General features: G+C 43.8%; 1 protein-coding gene across 7 annotated transcripts in view; it reads left to right on the top strand.

The window, feature by feature from the left end:
• Positions 1-19,559, top strand: part of JSRP1 (junctional sarcoplasmic reticulum protein 1) — a 266,512-nt gene that overhangs the window by 130,820 nt on the left and 116,133 nt on the right. For 5 of the 7 annotated variants that reach the window (XM_073596386.1, XM_073596413.1, XM_073596394.1 and 2 more), the window contains one exon: positions 10,467-10,638. The exons of the other annotated variants lie outside the window; for them this stretch is intronic. The gene's annotated coding sequence lies outside the window, so the exon portion shown is untranslated. The remainder of the gene's footprint in view (positions 1-10,466; positions 10,639-19,559) is intronic. 7 annotated transcript variants of the gene reach the window in all.

Genomic DNA, 19,559 nt, shown 5'->3' on the forward strand with positions numbered 1-19,559 from the left:
TCTGCTGCTGTCTCTAATTGGAAAGTGTGGCTATGCATGCATATAAAAGTAAACACTCTGAGACACGCTCAGCACTGTTACTTTTTACACTTCTGATTTATTCAAGGCAGTGCTAATGTTTTATACACACAAATACGTCATTGCTATGTTAGTCTAATAGGTACATCTCATTGGTTAGGATAGAAAAGATGGAGAATCTTCATAACGAGGTTTGGCTGCCCTTGGTTTTATCTTCAGTTCTGCGTTCTTCTGATGTGTGGGATGTAGGGGGTACCTGCCATCTTGAGAAAATATAGGAACAGAGAAAACCTGTATACATATATAATGAGTAAGGAGAAAAATATGTATGCACATAAGAAAATAGACATTTTCAGATTATTATTATTATTATTATCTACATCACATTCCTTCACAACATGACTTAGCTCTAGAAGACATATGGGTCGAGAATTTAGTCCAAATTCGCTCATATACTCTGTTAGTGCTTCCTCTTCTTGCATTCAGAAATGTGGGAATAACTTCCTTAGGGAAACCTAGTGCTTCCAACCTTCCCCTCTCAAGAACCAAGCCCTGAACTGTAGGTGAGCTAGGCACGGGTGAAGAATCGTGCCTTGGGAGAGTAGATCCAATCTGGTCGGAAGAGGAACTGGTTCTCGGAAGCTGAGGAGTGATAGGAGAGGAGACCAAGGCCTGTTGGACCAGTAAGGAATTATGGCCATTATCGCCACCTCCTCCCACCTGAGCCTCTGCAGGAACTGGAAGACAATAGGTGTCGGAGGGAAGGCATATGCTCTGTGAAACCACCAACGTTCTGTCAGTGCGTCTATCCCATAGGCTTGTGGATCCCGGAACCTTGCGTAGTACCTTGCTAGCTTCTTGTTGCATGGGGAGGTGAAGAGATCGACTTCTGGAGAGATCCCCAATGTTAGGATCCATTTGAACACATCCTCGTGGAGAGACCACTCGTTGTTGTCCAAGTGGACTCGTGAGAGAAAATCTGCTTGGACATTGAGAATCCCCGGAACAAATGTTGCCATTAAGTTGACCAGATTCTTCTGAGCCCAGACCATTATTGTTTCCACCTCTTGTAGCAGAGACAGGCTTTTGGTACCCCCTTGTTTCCTTACATAGGCTACTGCCGCTGTATTGTCCAGTCTGAGTAATACAGATGCCCCTGCTATCAGATGGTGAAATGCCAACAGTGCCTGGAACTCTAGGATGCACGTAACTCTAGGATATTCGACACCAATCTCCGAGCTGGAAAATCCCAGGGGCCTTGAGCCACTTCCATTAGGCAAGGAGCACCCCAACCTCTGCCACTGGCATCTGACGTCACTGTGATCCATGTGATGGGAAGGATGGAGTGACACTTGCATAGAACCCCTCATGGTCTGAGTGATGTAAATGCGCTGATTTTTGCCGCCCGACCATTGAAGAAGAAATCCCTTCTGGAAAGGACGCATCCTCCACTGAGCCCATTTTACCATTGGTATTGTGGACACCATGGTGCCTATGATCCTCAGACACTGGAGGGCATGGAGATGAGAAGAGGAGAGAGCCAGGCGAATCCTGTCTCGAACTATTGTAACCTTCTCCTCGGGTAGGGAAATTGTGCCTCTTACTGTATTGAAGAGGGCTCTGAGGAACACCAGGGACTGAGAAGGCTCCAACTGGCTCTTCTCCAGGTTCAGGAGCCATCCAAATTCCCAGAGAGTTGAGATGACTTGATCTATGTGTTTCAGGAGACAATCTCTGTCTTGAGCCAGTAGGAGGAGATCATCCAGGTAGTGATGAAGACGGATCCCTCTGGTTCTCAATAGAGCCACAACAGCCAACAAGACCTTTGAGAAGACCCATGGAGAAGTCGACAGACCGAAAGGAAGGCATGTGAACTGTAAATGTAGTTGGCCTATGGAAAAACGGAGAAAGCGGTGGAAATCTGCTGCCACTGGAATGTGAAAATAAGCGTCCTTGAGGTCTATAGAGACGAGCCAGTCTCCTGGTTGGACTGACTGTTGAATTGTGGACAGGGTTTCCATTTTGAACCTTTCCTTTTTGATGAAACGGTTCAGGTGCGTCAGATCTATGACGGGTCGCCATGCACCATTCTTTTTCTGAACCATGAAGAGAGGAGAATACATCCCCATGCTACGTTGGTCGTCTGGGACAGGAATGGCCGCGCCTTGATCTAATAAAGATTTCACGTAAGCTGAAAGAATTTGCCTTTTTTCTTCTGTGGCCGGAAGAGAAGTGGGGATACACCTGAGCCTGGGAGCACTGCTGAAAGTCCAGGTGTGACCTGAGGAGATCGTTCTGACGGTCCAAAAGTCCTGGATCGAGGCCGCCCAAACATGCCGAAAGCGGAGAAGATGAGCCCCCATCTGGTCTGCCTGGACGGGCCCAATCTCAAGAAGACTTGGTCGGTTCCTTCTCACCCGTTGTACCACTCTTAGCAGTTTTTTTAAAGGATGACTGTCTAGCCTTCCAAGATCTGGAGAACTCATGGCCCGGCCTGTAACCACGTGCTTCCCTGGCACGATCCTGGTTCTGTTTCCTTGGAAACAATCTTCTTTGGCCTTGTAACCGCCTGTCCTGAGGGAGGAACCCCGACTTACCTCCGGTGGCACGGGTTATGGCACTATCCAATTTATTGCCAAAAAGAGAGGACCATTCGAAGGGAATACGGCACCATTCCTGTTTTGATGCTGGGTCTGCCAGCCAAGGACGAAGCCATAGGGCACGCTTGGCGGTGACTGCAGACAACATAACCCGAGCCACCAGGCAGATAATGTCAATTGAGGCCTCCCCCAGGAAAGCTGATGCCAACTTCAATTCCTGAATGGGTGCACTCTTGGCCACTTCCTCCGAGACATTTCTAAGTGTTTCATCCACGTTGTCTGAAAAAATCTCCATAGCTCTAGACATGGCGGCCAGAGCCAAGGCTGGTTTACATGCCATACCTGCCGTGAGATAGACCCGTTTCAAATCAGAGTCTATCCGTCTATCCAAGGCGTCTCTGAACGAGACCGTGTCTTCCAGAGGAAGGGCCACATGCCTGACCAACCTCATCACAGCCGCATCCACTAGAGGGGCAGACTCCAAATGTTTAACTTCATCTTCCTTGAAGGGATAAAGCCTTTGTATTTTAGAGAGAAGGGAGTTCTTCTTCTCTACCTTTCCCCACTCGTCCGTGATAACTTCACCTAATTCAGAGAAAAAAGGAAAGTTGACACGTTCCTTCTTCAGCTGCTTAAAGTATTTCCTCTGTTTTGCAGGGGCTGTCACTGGCTCCTCCCAGTTTAAAGTTTCCTTTATGGCTTTAATCAGAGGAGGAAGCAAGTCAAAGCCAAATCCAGTATAAGGGTCTTCTCCCTCAGAATCACTATCGGAGGAGACAGCAGGCGGATGACTGAGTAAAGAGGACTCCGAAGTGTCCTGAGCCTGAGTATCCCTCACTGGTGGGCATGGAGGCTCTGTAGGAGAAACATGGGGTTGGCTGGACCCTATCTCTTTCAGACTCTCTTTAATGATCTTTTCCAGCAGAGACTTCAGTTGCTGGTCCGTACCACCTCTTTCACCTGTTGCTTTTGCGTAGCAGGTATCACAGAGGGATTTGCCTATAGGAACCTTTGCCCTATACCCCCAGCAGGCTCCTTCGGCTGCATGACTGGAGTGAGACTTGGAAGGCCGAGATGGTTCCCGGCTATGGTGTCTCGATTTCAAGGAGGAACTGTGATGTCCTGATCTGGAATAGGAATACCGGTGATGCGATTTAGAGGAACCACTTCTGTGTGAACTACGTTGCTGAGTAGACCTAGAAGGGCTGACAAGAAAAAGACAAGGTAAATCTGTGTTAGTGGAGGCAACAGATAACTGATGTCCCACGAACCCCCCACCCCCCCCCCCCGCAGGCAACACCCAGGTAGGACCCCTGTTCGAGGGGGCTGGCCACAAGCAGGCGGTGTAGCGTCCATGCTCCTAGAAGGATCCATCAGGGCTGAAAAGACAAGCAGCCAATCAAAAAAGAGAAACGCAGTAAAGGACAGGCTATTAAACCTGTCCTTTAGAGGCCCCCTTACCTGACACCAAAGATCCAGAGCCAGTCTGCAAGCATTCCCAAGTTTGCAGACTATTTTCTCGATTTAAAAACTGTCACGGCCGCGTCAATCATTTCGCTAGTGCGCACGCGCGGTTACCACTACGCGCGTGCGCAAACCAAGCCTCGTTCTCGTGCCGGACCCGCGCATGCGCAGAATGGCCGCGAGAACGGAAACCAGGAAGCGAACGGTGGCTGGAACACAGAAGGAACCAGCCGCCATGCCTGCCAGCCATGCTGTACCCGACAGCGCGGGGGGAGAACACAGGAATAAACAATTAGGAAACAGACATAAACAGGGGGAGGATTTCACAAAAACTGCTGCCATTAGAAAAAAATAAACGGAACGAACTCACCACAGACCAGGCCAAAGGTAAAACAACACAGACTGGACTTTTTCTGGGCAACAAAGGCCACCTGCTAGTAGCTAGGCTGTATGACCAACGCGTGGTTTGCCCGCCAGTGGCTAGGACTACACCATCATCAGTGCCTCTTCCATATGCCCCTTCCATACCCTGCTAGTAGCTAGGGCTTATTGGAATAATGCGATTCCTGTTCCATAAGGATCGTTCGGCCAGATCTGATCGCAGGGGAGAAAATAAATCTTCGGGTAGGAAGACCATTTTAGCTAGGTCCTTTGGAGGAGTACAAAAAAAGAACACGGCTGCTGGTGAGGAGCAAAGATTTATTGGAGTAGTGTCCTATAGGGTAGTAGAGGCGGGACTAAACCCACACGTTGGCTGCCATGGAGTCTGTCAGGAAAGTTACTGTGCATGCGCAAGTTTTCACTGGGTTGGCGAGGCAGAGTGACACGGACTATTGCCAGAATACTGCAGCCGGGACTTCATTTTCCCAAAGTAAACATGGCTGCTCACAAAAGCGGTGTGGGGTATGAAAAAGATGCAGTTTTACTTGAAAAAAGTAAGCTTTAAAATAATACCAATTCCTAATTAAACTTTAGGCTAGGTTCACACATGTCCGGTGCAAATTTTCTTTTTTCCCCCTTTTCCCCTTTTTCACTGCAAATTTCCAAAGCAGCAGTTCAACTGCAATTTAGATACAGTTCAGATAACCGGCTGGTTATTAAGGAGTGGTTCAGGAAGCCAGTCGCTGCGTCCCTAACCACTTGACCTCTGGAAGATTTACCCTTTCCTGACCAGGCCATTTTTTGCCATTGGCACTGCATTACTTTAACTGACAATTGCACTCTTTTTTTTGTCATTTTTTCCCACAAATAGAGCTTTCTTTTGGTGGTATTTGATCACATCTAGCCTTTTTTATTTTTTTTTACTATAAACAAAAAAACACAATTTAAAAAAAAAAAAAAAACAATATTTTTCACTTTCTGAAATAAAACATATCCAATAAAAAATAGAAAAAATCAAATTTCTTCATCAATTTTGGTCAATATGTATTCTGCTACATATTTTTGGTAAAAAAAATCCCAGTAAGTGTATATTGATTGGTTTACGCAAAAGGTATAGTGCCTACAAACTATGTTTTTTTTTACTAGTAATGGCGGCGAACAGCGACTTATAGTGGGACTGCAATACTGCGATGGGAATTCTGACACTAATTGACACTTTTTGAGGACCAGTGACACAAATACTGTGATCAGTGCTAAAAAATATGCACTGTCCCTGTACTAATAACACTGTCTGGGAAGGGGTTAACATCAGTGGCCATCAAAGGTTTAACTGTGTGCTCAGCTAGTCTTTCTGTGTACTATGGGAGGTGCTTTTACTAGGGGAAGGCATGAATCCATGTCCCTGCTTTGCAGGAACACGGAATCCATGCCTTCCCTACTGACAGAACGGTAATCTGCCTTGTTTACATAGGCAGACTGCCGTTCTGCCTGTGTAATGAATAATCGGTGGGTACCGGTGGACATCAAGTCCGCGGTACCCGCTGATCGGCTCTTGCTGTGTATAATCACAGTGGGAGCGAGGCGCGCGAATGCGCGCCCCCCACCCGGAAGAGCCAGATAATATGTATATACGTGAACTGGCGCACAGCTGCTGCCCTGTAGCAATAGGACTAGCTCTACTGTCTAAGGTGACCTTTGTCTGAGATAATGGGAGTAGCCCTTATTTGATGGTTTGCTGTATAAATTCAGTGTGTTTGTAAAAATAAAGCAGTTCATTTTCTGGTGTACTCTAATGTCGCGTACACACGATCACACATTCCGACAACAAAATCCATGTTTTTTTTCCGATGGATGTTGGCTCAAACTTGTCTTGCATACACACGGTCACACAAATCTTGTCGGAAATTCCCAGCGTCAAGAACGCGGTGACGTACAGCGCTTACGAGGAGCCGGGAAAAATTAAGTTCAATAGCCAGTGCGGCTCTTCTGCTTGATTCCGAGCATGCATGGAACTTTGTGCGTCGGAATTGTGTACACACGATCGTAATTTACGACAACGGATTTTGTTGTCGGAAAATTTGAGATCCAGATCGGAAATTCCGTTGGAAAATGTCCGATGGAGCCTACACACGGTCGGAATTTCCGACAACAAGCTCCCATCGAACATTTCCCGTCAGAAAATCTGACCGTGTGTGCGCGGCATTAGACTGGTGTTGTCTGGTCCTTGGGGTTACTATAGCCAAAACCATTGGTCTCGTGTTCCAGGACTTGGGAAGCAGCTTTTGGCAGAAATACCCAGCAGGGTGTCCGGACTCCATCACATTTGGTTGGCAGTGGTGGGATGCTTTCTCGTACCTGGAATATCCAAACCACCCTCAAGGTTCAGCTTGAATCAAGGGGACAGAACGCCAGCAACAAGTCAAAGGCCACCCTAATTGCTGAGTTGATGGAGAGTGACCAGGCCAGCGAAGCAGAGGGCCAGCTATGGAGGGATCCGGGATGGCTGAGCTCCAGAGAGAGATCCAGTGGCATCTGTCGCTATACATCACCCCCCCCCCCCCAAGAGGTGATCACCCAGATAATTGCAGACATGACACATCTGAAAATTATTGAGGTTCAGAAGGAGATTGGGGGTACTGCAGCTGCAGAACTGGGTAGCGGCAAGAAACTTCCCTATGCATTTTTCCGATCCATTCCAGGATGGGGTGAAGGAAACTGACCGGTACCTTTATGTCTTTGAGACCCAGTGTGATCTCCAGGAAATTGACGAAGCTGACTGGGTCGCCATCCTTATCAGCAAGCTGTCTGGTCGAGCACTGGATGCTTTTGAAGCCATACCTATGGAAGACAAAAAAAAGACTACGAGCGAGTCAGGGAGCAGCTGCTGGCAAGATACGCAATCACCCCTGAAGATCATAGGTCCAAATTTCGCAGCCTACAACGGAAAGAGGGCCAGCCCTATACAGAATGGGCTCATCAGATGTCCTGATCGGTAAGTGCATGGTTCTCCGACTGTCAGAGGACTACCTTAGCGGATGCTGCCCAACTGATCTTACTGGAACAGTTTTAGAACCAATCCCCTAGTGAAGTTCACCAGTGGGTCCAAGACCAAAAGCCCTTGATGGTGGACAAAGCAGCGGAACTAGCTGACCACTATATGGATACCCGGAGATCCCACCAACCGGAGCCTGGCGGCATCTCCAGACCTCCGCCAACACCTGACCATATCCAGCCATCCGCCCGGCAGTCAATCACCCTCCCTGCAATGGCCTGACCGGCTATACCCATCAAGAAGACCGGGCCTCGCTGGTTGTAATCAAATAGGACACCAACGAGCTAACTGTCCTCGGAATGTCAACGCCACTTCATGGAACCGTGCTGCCCCTGCCCCTGGCCCAGCCCGAGCGGCCACTCATTACCTGGAAGCCGTTTTACCATCTACCTCAACTGGCTGGGATGAAGAAGAATTTGGGCTACTCCATGAGGTGAACCCGATACAAGGTCCTGCCGATGTCAAGTGCAGGCATCACTGACAGGCTGTATGGGTGAATGGGCGACCTGCCCAAGGACTCAGGGACAGCAGAGCTACTATTACTTTGGTGCAACCCAGGATGGTTACAACGACTGGGAAAACCGGGAGGTCCATAGCTGTGCGAGTGGCAAAGTTTTACGCATCCCTACCGCCCAAGTGCATATGGATTGGGGTTCGGGATACAGAGACGTAGAAGTTGGAGTTATGAGAGATATACCCACAGATGTTCTACTTGGAAATGATTTGGGACATCTTTCTTCATTATTCCACGTGGATTTATCCCCAGAAGCCTTCCCTGTGACCACCCGCAGCAAGCAAGGCGCGCGGAGGAGGCACTCGATGTGACCCAGGTGAGGCATAACTTCCCTAACCACCCCCCCCTCACCATTTAACCTATTCCTTTTCCCTCACCCTATCTAACCTATTCCTTTTCCTTAACCTTTCCCCACCCATTCTCCTACACTCTTTTTGCTTTCCTTTGCATATACCCTTCCCTTTTGTGTGTTTTTTGCATCATCCCTAATTGTCCTAGGTTTGGGAAACTACTGTTGTTCTGTAGTGTACGCACTCTCTGTGATTACATTTATTCTGCATTTTTTGAACACTGTACTTACTTTGGATATGTTGCTTGTAACTGACAATGTATCCTTTCTGTGCCCATTTGTGGTGTTTTTATCTTTTATACACATGTACCGTATATACTTGAGTATAAGCCGAGTTTTTCAGCACATTTTTTTTGTGCTGAAAGTGCCCCCTCGGCTTATACTTGAGTCAAGCACTGCAGCAAAAAATGTCCTTTTCCGAACTGACTTTGGGGCCCCTTGGTGCTAGGAACCCCAAATTTGGTGTGGAACTAGTACCATAACATATCCAAAGCTGGGCCACTGAGATACCCCAAAATCGGTTCGGGAAATGTCATTCTTTGCTGCAGAAAAGTGCCTGACATTTTCTGAATTGACTTTGGGGCCCCGTATCTCAGGGCCACTTTGTGCTAGGAACCCCAGCTTTGGATATGTTGTGGTGTTCCGCTTGGTTTGCACACCATATTTAGGGTGCCTAGCACTAAATGGCCCCGAGATGCGGGGCCCCAAAGTCAGTCAACTGTGTCCATCTGCAGCAATGTCATTTCGGGACCCTTTGGGTCCAGAGACCCCAAATTTTGGCTGCAGCTAGGGGGCATCTAGGGACCCTTAACTACCGAGTTTGAAGTTCGGGGGACCTATGGCTGCAAGTGGGCACAGTGAGGCTGCAAATGGGCATTGTTGACCCTCTTTTCCACTTACAGTAGCTGCGCATTTCTCACCCTAGGCTTATACTCGAGTCAATAAGTTTTTCCATTTTTTGTGGTAAAATTAGGTGCCTCGGCTTATATTCGGGTCGACTTATACTCGAGTATATACGATATATCATTTATTTACTTTTGTATATACATATAACTTTTACACTGAACGTTTGTTTTTGCAAAGCCATCATCCCCTTATTTATTTTAATAAATCTAAAATATGCATTAGCAGGTAGCAGCATAGCACGTTACATCATAATTAAAAGCAGTTCTAGATAACAATTGTTCTTTGTGATAAAAAGTCAGCGCAACGTTATGACATTTGTCAGCCGCGATCGTGGCTGAAAGCATGGGATTGTTACATTTTTTTTTATCTCACGCTTTCCAGCCTGGAGGAGAGATGCGGGGTCTTATAGACCCCACATCTCTCCATAAAGAGGACCTGTCACGCACTATTCCTATTACAAGGGATGTTTACATTCCTTGTAATAGGAATAAAAGTGATCAAAAAAATACATTTAAAGAGAAAATGTAAAAATAAAAAAATAAAGTAAAATAAACAATAAAAAAATTAAACACGTAAGTCCCACCCACATATGTAAACGCCGTTCAAACCACACATGTAAGGTATTGCCGTGTACTTTAGAACAAGAGCAACAATTCTAGCACTAGACCTGCTCTTTAACTCTTAACTGGTAACCTGTAAAAAATTTTAAAGCGTCGCCTATGGAGATTTTTAAGTACCGAAGTTTGGCACCATTCCATGAGTGTGCGCAATTTTAAAGCGTGACATGTTGGGTATCTATTTACTTGGCGTAACAACATCTTGCACATTATACAAAAAAATTGGCTAACTTTACTGTTTTGTTATTTTTTATTAATGAAAAAAAACGCGTTTGAAAAATTGTTGCGCAAATAAAAAGTTGCAATGACCGCCATTTTATTCCCTAGGGTGCCTGCTAAAAAAACATATATAATGTTTGGGTGTTTTGAGTAATTTTGTAGCAAAAAAATGATTTTTACATGTAGGAGTGGAGTGCTAGACTAAGCCCGGTATGGAAGTGGCTAATATTAAATGTGCTGTATAAAAACTTCTTCAGATTAAACTGAAGACTTTTTTTTTTAGCCTACTGTATGTCTGGAAATCTCAGTTTAATGTTAAAAAAAAAATCTGTGCTTGTTTCTGCAGCCTGACAGAGCTTTAATTACATATGAAAGTTGTATCCACATGGCTCGAATTACCCCCTGATTGGTTGTCATTTCGAACCCGCTGAGATTTGCACCTGTCTGTGTATATTTAGATGCTCAGGCCCTGCCAGAGAGGGATGCAGGCGTCTTAGTGTGGATCTGAAATTTTAAAGGTAAGAGAAACTTTCTTTTTATGTGTATTTTAGAGATTTGATAAGAAAGTAAAACTGGAGACTTTTTAAACTTACATGGAAATCTTTATTGTATCAGTCACCTCTGGTAAAGTTGTGTCTAAGAGAACTGTGATCTATATATAGTATGTAGCTTGCTGAAGCAATCAAATCTTCAGATAATTGACGTTCCTTTTCAAACCGGCAAGGTGATGACTATCATATATAAGTGATGCTTTCCTGGCTTTCATTTTTCATTAATGGTATTAGTATATCTGGCTAACCTCTGAACGTGCATGATGTGATATACATAGACTGCTTACTTCCACCCATAGCCTACGTCTTAACCATTTCACTTCTGGACTAGTTTTTCCATTTTCACACATATATTATTTATTATTATCTGAAAGCAGAAGAATATAAAGAAGGTAGTTTTAGTTTTGTAATTTCAAAATGTACCAAATAAATAGAAACCTCACCTTTTTAGTATGGCTGTTCCTTACTCAATTTTGTTCCTTCTATAGTTTCTGTTCTAGCAGTTTCTATTCCAGTTGGGTGCTTTGGTTCACCTACATTGTATGTCCTTGATCATTAGCACCTGGCTATATTTGTTTAATCAAGTACTGACTTACAAATGCTTAATATCTCATGTTTTTTAACTGGAAAATAGTATTATTATTTTAGTATGCATACCTTATTTTCATTTCATGTGATATTCCAGGGCCAGAACTCTGCAGCATTGCAGTGTGAGCCCAAGCCAACATGATATTGTTTCCCCCGTGGTTGTCATTGTTCCCAGGGACTCACCAGAAGTGGGTTGAATGATGCTACATGTCATTCAACCTTTATAGAGGACCAGTGGCAATCACAGCACAAAGAGAACGAGTACTCTTTTCAGACCCTTTTTTTTTTTTTTTTTTTTTTCTTTTTCCCTTTGAATCAAAAGGTGGTATCAAAGGGTTACTTTTCTGAGAGATAAAAGGAGGGGCTACACCACTTCCACACTGCTGGTTCTGCCAAGTGATGCTGGCCATGGAACTATGCAGGTACCATCAAGCATCACGTAGATTCTGTTCAAGGAACCCCAAAACGGCATATGGTTTGTAGGGTATGCGCTGCATTTGAGTCCCAATTTTTTTTCTACATATCAAAACCTGCCTATAATTGAAAAGACATCACGTCAGTGCCGCTTTCTGCATTACTATGGACCACCAAGCCCAGAAAAGAGGTAATGATGAAGAGGACCCTGCAGCCTTAAAGTGGATGTAAACCCTCTCCTATAAGCAATGAACAGCCTCAGATGATGCACAGGGATGAAACAAATCTACCTACATATGTTTTACATGTATATCTGCTCTCTTCATCTGTATATATCCTTTAGAAAGTGCTCTTCGTGTTAGAAGATTTTCGCTTCCTGGTTAACACTGCAGAGAAGCCTGTGCATACATCCAAGACAGCTGATTGGAGGAAAGGCACACACCCCCTCTCCTCATAGGCAAGGGAAGAATGGAATGTGCATAGCTCTGTTAGACAGCAAGGTGACTGCTAATCTATTTATAGCAACCGCCCCTGACACACACTTCTACCTTCCGTCTCAAGACGTGGGAGGAGTTATCAGGCTGATAACAGAGCTACAGAGCAAGGGACAGTTACTGGGCATAGTGCTTTGGAGAGAGATAACAAAACACTACAGACATATGTGCCCAGCTCAAATTTCATGAATCGGGTTTACTTCCACTTTAAGTAACCAGGCTAAATACTTTAGAGCATTAAAATAGAAAAACATAACCTACAGCCAGTGGAGGCCACAAAGAGAGGAGGCAATCAATGTCACTTGCCAATAAACATTTTGCTTCCTGAACACTTATTGAAAATCTTCTGTTTTCACAACTTGCAATACCTGTTGGCTATGTTGCACACATGAAAGAAACATATTAAAGCATGGAATTGTTGAAGCGCATCCAGTACACCAAGCACAACTATGATATCTATGGAGATCTAAAAGTAGTGACTCTGCTTCTCTGAATACAGTTCAGATATACCAAGTACTGTTGTGCATGTGTAAATAGAACAGCCATGCAAGAGGGTTGCAATATAGTAAAAAAAAACATGAACAAGAAAGGTGAAGATTTTAGTTACTTGAGACAGATATTTACAAAAATAACTGACGCCAAGATTAAGGAAGGCATTCTTGTTGGTCCACAAATATAGGATACGTAATCGGTGACAAGCAATTCGAAGATCACTTTGTGGGGCCAGAGAAAATTGTCTGCAAAGCACTCAAGGATGTTAGTGTCACCTACTAGTTTCATAAACATGATGAATACTTTGTGTATAGTTGAATAACAAGTAGTGGCGCCAAAAATATATATACGTGTGAGTTGAGCTGCCCTTTTTTCAAGTGAATATACCACCTTAAAAATTAATTGCAGGAAATAAGATGTCTCCTTAGATTAGTATAATAATGAAGCTCGGGAGAAGCAGAATATGTATCATAACGCAACACGTTTGTTAAAACAGATATCCAAGCAAATAATAGTATATGCGCACTTACATTTTAAGGTACTAATAAGTCAGCGCCAACATGTACAGCCAACAGAGTAGGAAGCGATGTTCCTCCAAATTGTGGCGTGCGTTCCAACACACTGGAAGTTGGAACCATGAGCACCGGAAGTGACGTTATTGCGGGCGAGCACGCAGCCTCAGTGCATTTTGTGGTCAACACGTCATCGGGAATCTTCTGGTTAGGACTTTACAGGTTAATTCTACTGCTAGAAAACGAATTGAGCATAGTTGTGCATATTTGGGTCCAGCCTGCATCTTCCAGGGTCTTACTCAGATCATTGTTCCATTTCTAAGTGTAGAAATGAGGCAGGATCTCTCTGTTGAGGCTGGGAGCACACCATACAGGAGTGTTATCCTACCCCGGGAGTGCAGGTCATGCCTGTGTTTCTGTTCAAATGATGATAAAATTGAGGTCATCTGACAAGCAAGAACTTTGAATGATGAAGTGTTTAATTTTAAAGGTATTGAAAAATGCTGAAATTGGATAACTCCAATTCAGATTGGAGTGATGTGAGAGCTTTCACTCCACCTCTGTTTATCAGATCGTATATTTGAGTAGCAACATGTAAGGCCATTCTCAAAAAGCAGCAACCATTCATGGAGAGAATGAAGGATTATACAAGAATGACATAAGGGGAATATAGGGCTGAGAAGACCTGGAAAATGCTTAACACTGTCCCATGTGTGTTTTTTTTTTTTTTTTTTTAAGGGAATATTTCAGATATTGGTTCAGGACTGTTGTTCTATCCTTGGGTTGGAGCCTGTAGAGTTTATTAATAGGTATTGGGTCACAATCTGCTGCTTCAAAAATTCTTAAAAGTCCCCCAGATTGGGACTTCCTGATAGGCATGGCATATGGTTAGTAATACTGATAGAGTGGCTTGACATCACTTGGTAAGATAGGGAAGTCCTAACCCTCCCTGAATTATGCTCCATGTAAGGGTGGTCCTGTTGAGCCAGGATTTTTGATTTTTCCCAAATGAATATGAGGATTTCTCATTGTAGGGATTTCAGTACATTGACTTCTCAAGGCCTTGAGAAGGAGCAGATGCTCCGAGTGCGTAGCCAGCCTTTCCTGTTTGCCCTTCACTTCCTGTGCTATCTGGCCGTCTCTCTGTCTCCGGTGACGTCATATCCGGTCCTGTGGTTCTTCCTGGAACCAGGGACGCCATCCAGCCTGCAGACAGCATCAACACCTGCAGCCTCTGCACACAGTGTGATGATGGCGAGATGGACCAGAGGAGCCTTACCAAGCAACAGATGAGCTTTTCTTTTAATTACTTATGTGAGTGTTTTTAATCCCCTGCATTAAACAGTGCATCTAACTACTACACTCAGGTCAGCGCTTCCTGTCTCTCACCTTCAGGTGATTGGACACTGGCAACACTTTTGAGGACACATTGCCTGGGCTTCTTCCTTTTAACCCTACCCCATACCGTGAGTGAGGTTATGGACTTTTTCACCCTTATGGACCAATCACTCTTAACTAGTTTATTATTTTCTCTTCTGATTCTTAATCCAACGATTCACTGTCTTCTAATACAACAATAGAATCAGTGCGTCTGGATAAGTGTATCCTCATTAAAACATTGGAAGCCATACCTTGCTTTGGACATTGGACTCTGCATGGGTGTTCGCCTCGGCACTTTGTGCAGCACATGTTGTTAGCCTTATGCCTCGTACACATGATCGGACATTCTGACAACAAAATCCATGTTTTTTTTTTCCGACGGATGTTGGCTCAAACTCGTCTTGCATACACATGGTCACACAAAGTTGGTCGGAAATTCCGAACGTCAAGAACGTGGTGACATACAACACGTACGACGGCACTAGAAAGAGGAAGTTCAATACCAGGTGCGCCACCCTTTGGGCTCCTTCTGCTAATCTCGTGTTAGTAGAAATTTGATGACAGACGATTCGCGCTTTTCAGCCTCCTGCTTTTCCGATCATTACTGCTCTTCAGTTTGTGCTTGTGGGTTCGTATTTGATTTCCAGTGCATTCTTGTCCACTCATTTCTGTTTTTCAGTGCTTTCTGTTAGTTCGTTCTGACCACCCGACCGTTTTGAAGCCATGAGGACCCTCACCCCGGACCAGAGGGTTTATAACTACCGTCTGGCCAGAGCCAGAAGAGTGGTGGAAAACGCTTTCGGGATAATGGTCAGCCGGTTCCGCCTATTCCTTATGCCAATCAACATGGCGGAATATAAACTTAACCAGATAATCCTTGCATGCTGCATTCTACACAAATATTTAAGGAGAAATTCAATGAACTATGTGGCCTCAGTTGGGCCTGAGGCCGGACTTCAACAAGAAACCCTGACGGCGCTTGAAGCTGGCCGTCCTGGCTTGCGCCCGCAAAGTAAGACAGAAGTATGTCGAGTACTTTGCGGGTAGGGGGGCCATTTATATGCCAGAAATTGTTTAAGAAACATTTTATCAACAATTTTTGAACTTAAACTGAAAGAAGATTTCCTTTTGATTTACTGCCTGGGTTTCTTTTAGCTGTCTCCTAGGTTCTCCCATGGGCTTTTCTTTTTGGACTTTTTTCTTCAATAGTGCAAATGTAATTTATTTGCTACATGAGATGACAATCTCTTCTTCAGCTAACTATTATGTTGTGGGTCTGCCACACACACCTTGTTTTGTTGTTAATGTATGTAATGCATTACTGACAAAAATATTCATCATTTTCAGCACCATGAATGAATTTTGTGGAGTCATGAAAATGGCGTGATTGTGGCAAATTTGGAAAGCACCGTGGGAGTTATTTACTAAAGCAAAATCCACTTTGCACTCCAAGTGCACATGAAACTGCACTGAAACTGCACTTGTAGTGCAAAGTGGATTTGCCTTTAGTAAATAACCCCCATTGTCACTGTAAACACCAACTTGCCACAAAAATTGCTATTGAGCATTGAAAGAATAAGCCACACATTGTTGAGTAGAAAACATTTTACTCAAAGTACATTCACATGTGCGTTAGAAAAGGGTTTTGGAACAAACCAACATCTTTGGTGTAATTTTTTTTTTTTTTTTTTTTTCACATTGTAAATATCCTTTTTTTAGTTAAACAGGCATGTTTCAAAGCATAACATACACAACTCAGGAACTTACAAAGTTCAACTTTGATAAAGTGAAGGCAATATCAGACATTAGTATGTCCAAACTGTGTTGATATTGCCTTCATCAGATGGGGTGATGTCACCCCTGTTAAAGCCAAATTTTGAAGATGCACACAAATTGGGATTCAAACTGGGTATTTCCCTCCTGATCCCATCCCTAATGTCAACATGTCCAAGCTCCCATCATAGGTGATCAATGGATGTGTTTTGGGGGTGCAACCCCTTCCTCTCATTGATATCCCGTGAGGGCAGATAGCACATGTTGACACACTGTGTGCATCTTCAAAATTTGGCTTTTAAAGTACTTTCCTTTTTTTTTTTTTTTTTTCTAAATTAAAAAAAACACGAGAAAACGGTTCAATTTTTGTGTGCTTTAGATTCTGCCATTTTTTTTTTTTTTTAACATCATTGATGTTTTCCTTTTATATTTTCTAAATCTAGATGAGGATCTGGGCACTTTCACTGGTGAAATGAGATTCTTCCACAACATCCACATCACCTAAAAGAAAAAAATGCACCATGTATTAGAAATATGCAGGCATAGATCTCTTACCTGAAGCTGTGGTCTCAGACACTCACCTGTTGTGGTGACAATTTCGCCCACTTCATAAACCTCTCCCTCCTCATCCTCTGCTTGTGGTGTGGGGATTTCCCCTTCTTTAGGAGGTGGGGGGTCCCTGGTGTCCTCAGATGTCCCAAGTCTTTTCTCCCCTATGTGAGTAAAAAATAGGTATACTTAGCACACAGATATTGGAGGGCAGAAATAGGAATATGAAACATTGCTTGAAGTGTCTCAAACAAGGGAAGCAATCAAAACTACGATTTGGAATAATTTCAATCAAAAGGTAATCTTTCAAAACTTCAGCAGCGCTAACTGCTTGAAGTGTCGTACAATTGTCTTGTTTTGGCAGAGTTCCAAACTGAAGAACATTTTATTTCCTTTCGAAAGCTGGAATACTCCCTTTTTTTTGTTAAAGTATCACACATGTAGACACCCCTAGTATCCACTGGAGCACCTGTGTGGGACACCCTAAAAAGTTTGTTCTGGTGTCCCACACTAGTGCTCCTGCGTCCAGATGTGTAAACAGCTGCTGAGTGTCCTCTACTTACACTGAATCAAGTTTACATTTCATTCTAGTTACAAACCCATCTAGACAACAAACTTATTTTAATACAAATAGGCATGAACAAATGTAGTTAACCTGTATCTGCCAAAAACATCTTATAAGTGGGCGAACAAACAATGTTTCCTACGACCGATTTACTGTGCCCATGAACATGAAAGTTGCCATTTTAAAATGTACAGCAGTAAAGAAAAGCACATGGAAAAGCACCAACGTTAAGAAGAAGAATAGGAACACACGACAAAATACTTTTTTGCAGCACTCTCTTGATTCTTCTGTACTGATCCTGCTCCCTCAATTTGAGGTCTGACCATCGTTTCCTCAGTTGATCCTTGGATCACCGTACCCCAAAATTCCTGTGCAGACTCTTCACAACTTTAGACATGATCTTGGCCTTTCTCACATTTGGGTTTGGGTAAGGTCCATACTTCCTGTCATAGTCGGCCCTCTTCAAGATGTCCACCATCTCCACAAAGGACATATTTTAGGCCTTCAATCTCCTCCGGGATCGGGACATTCGTGGCTCCGGCCTTTCGTCATTGCTGCTCTTCTCTACATGCACCTGTTGTCTCTCCACCATGTGCTCTCCCACTGCGCCGAAAGAGAAGGGGCGGGGAATATACTAGAAAGAACGTCAGGGGCGGGCGGAGTTTCACGCATGCACTGTGTATATAAAGCGTAACACGCTTGCGTCGTACGTACGATCTGTGAGCGGAGGATGAAGTAACAGAAGCGATGATCGTTCTAACGAAGGTACAATTTTAAGCTGGTGCATCAGTGGCCTATACTGCTTATAGATTGAGGCCTATATTGGGTCAAGATTAGGAGAGTTTCGCCTGACATTTAGGGTTTGTCTTGTGTTGTGTCTTGCAGAGAAAATGGATCTATTCAATGATGAGGACTTTATCCCCATACTGATTGATATGTACAGGGAGCTGCCCTGTCTGTGGCAGGTAAACCACCCCTTTTATAACAGTAAACCAAAGAGGAAGGCACTGCCGGTGATCCCCACTGCAGACATCCCCTATCTGAAGGCCCTAATTGGTGGCATGAGGAACACTTATCTTAGGGAGCGCAAGAAGGTCCAGGATTCCCAGAGATCAGGAGCTGCAGCAGATGATATTTCTGTACCCAGGCTGTGGTACCATGACAGACTGCATTTTCTGGCAGGCCAGACTGAACCCAGGCCAGCACTCTCCAATCTTCCTTCAAGGCTTCCTTCCCCCCCCCAGCTGAGGCTTACGACGACCAACCTGGGCCTTCCAGGCAGTAACATGTGGAGGAGCCCAGCTTGAGTCAGGTATAGCATTCTTCAAAATATTTCTGTTTGTCAAATTAACAATGTAAAATATGTTAGTTTTAATAACTAATTTCTGATTTCACAAAGTGTTTTATATATCAATAGACAGTAGTGGCCACAAATGATTGGGACAAGAATGAAAAATGCTGGGGTCAGAATGATAGTCTTTTTTTCTTTTTTTGTTCAATACATTTTTATTGAAAAGGTATAAAGCAAGTTACAACCAAAATACAGCCATTAATAAGCCAGGATCTCCATAAAATATACATCATTTATATCATCTATATTATCACTCTTATGTGAACCTCTGGTCCCTTCTACAAAGTGCGAATGGAAATCAGTCAGTAATCATATGGTACACCTTATGTTTGACTTATGGTGGGTATCTCCACAAACCATAGGTGATATTTATTAAGACTGCATTTCCAAGGGTCCAGTAACCTCTGATGAATGGCACCTTAATGCCATATCTTTTAAATCCAAATAAATTTAAAAAAAGAAAAATGGAAGAGTAGAAAAAAGTAAGTAGGAAAAGAGAGAGAGAGAGAGGGGAGGAGGAGGAGGGGGGGAGGTAATTATCCAGCCATTGCAGTATGTGTTGTGTGTTTTTTTTTTTTTTTTTTTTTTTTTTATATGTAAGCATTTAATCTCTTATCAATCATCCTAACTAGCCATAATCTCAGCATACGGTGATGAAAATTTAAAGTTGAACCAACGGGACCATATCTTAGATGCTAACTCTGATTTGTTTTAGAGTGCTATCTTCCATATAGTATATTCTATCTACTTCCATTAGCCATTGGCGTAAT

This window comes from Aquarana catesbeiana, linkage group LG01, assembly GCF_042186555.1.
Source record: "Aquarana catesbeiana isolate 2022-GZ linkage group LG01, ASM4218655v1, whole genome shotgun sequence".
NCBI classification, from domain to species: Eukaryota; Metazoa; Chordata; class Amphibia; order Anura; family Ranidae; genus Aquarana; species Aquarana catesbeiana.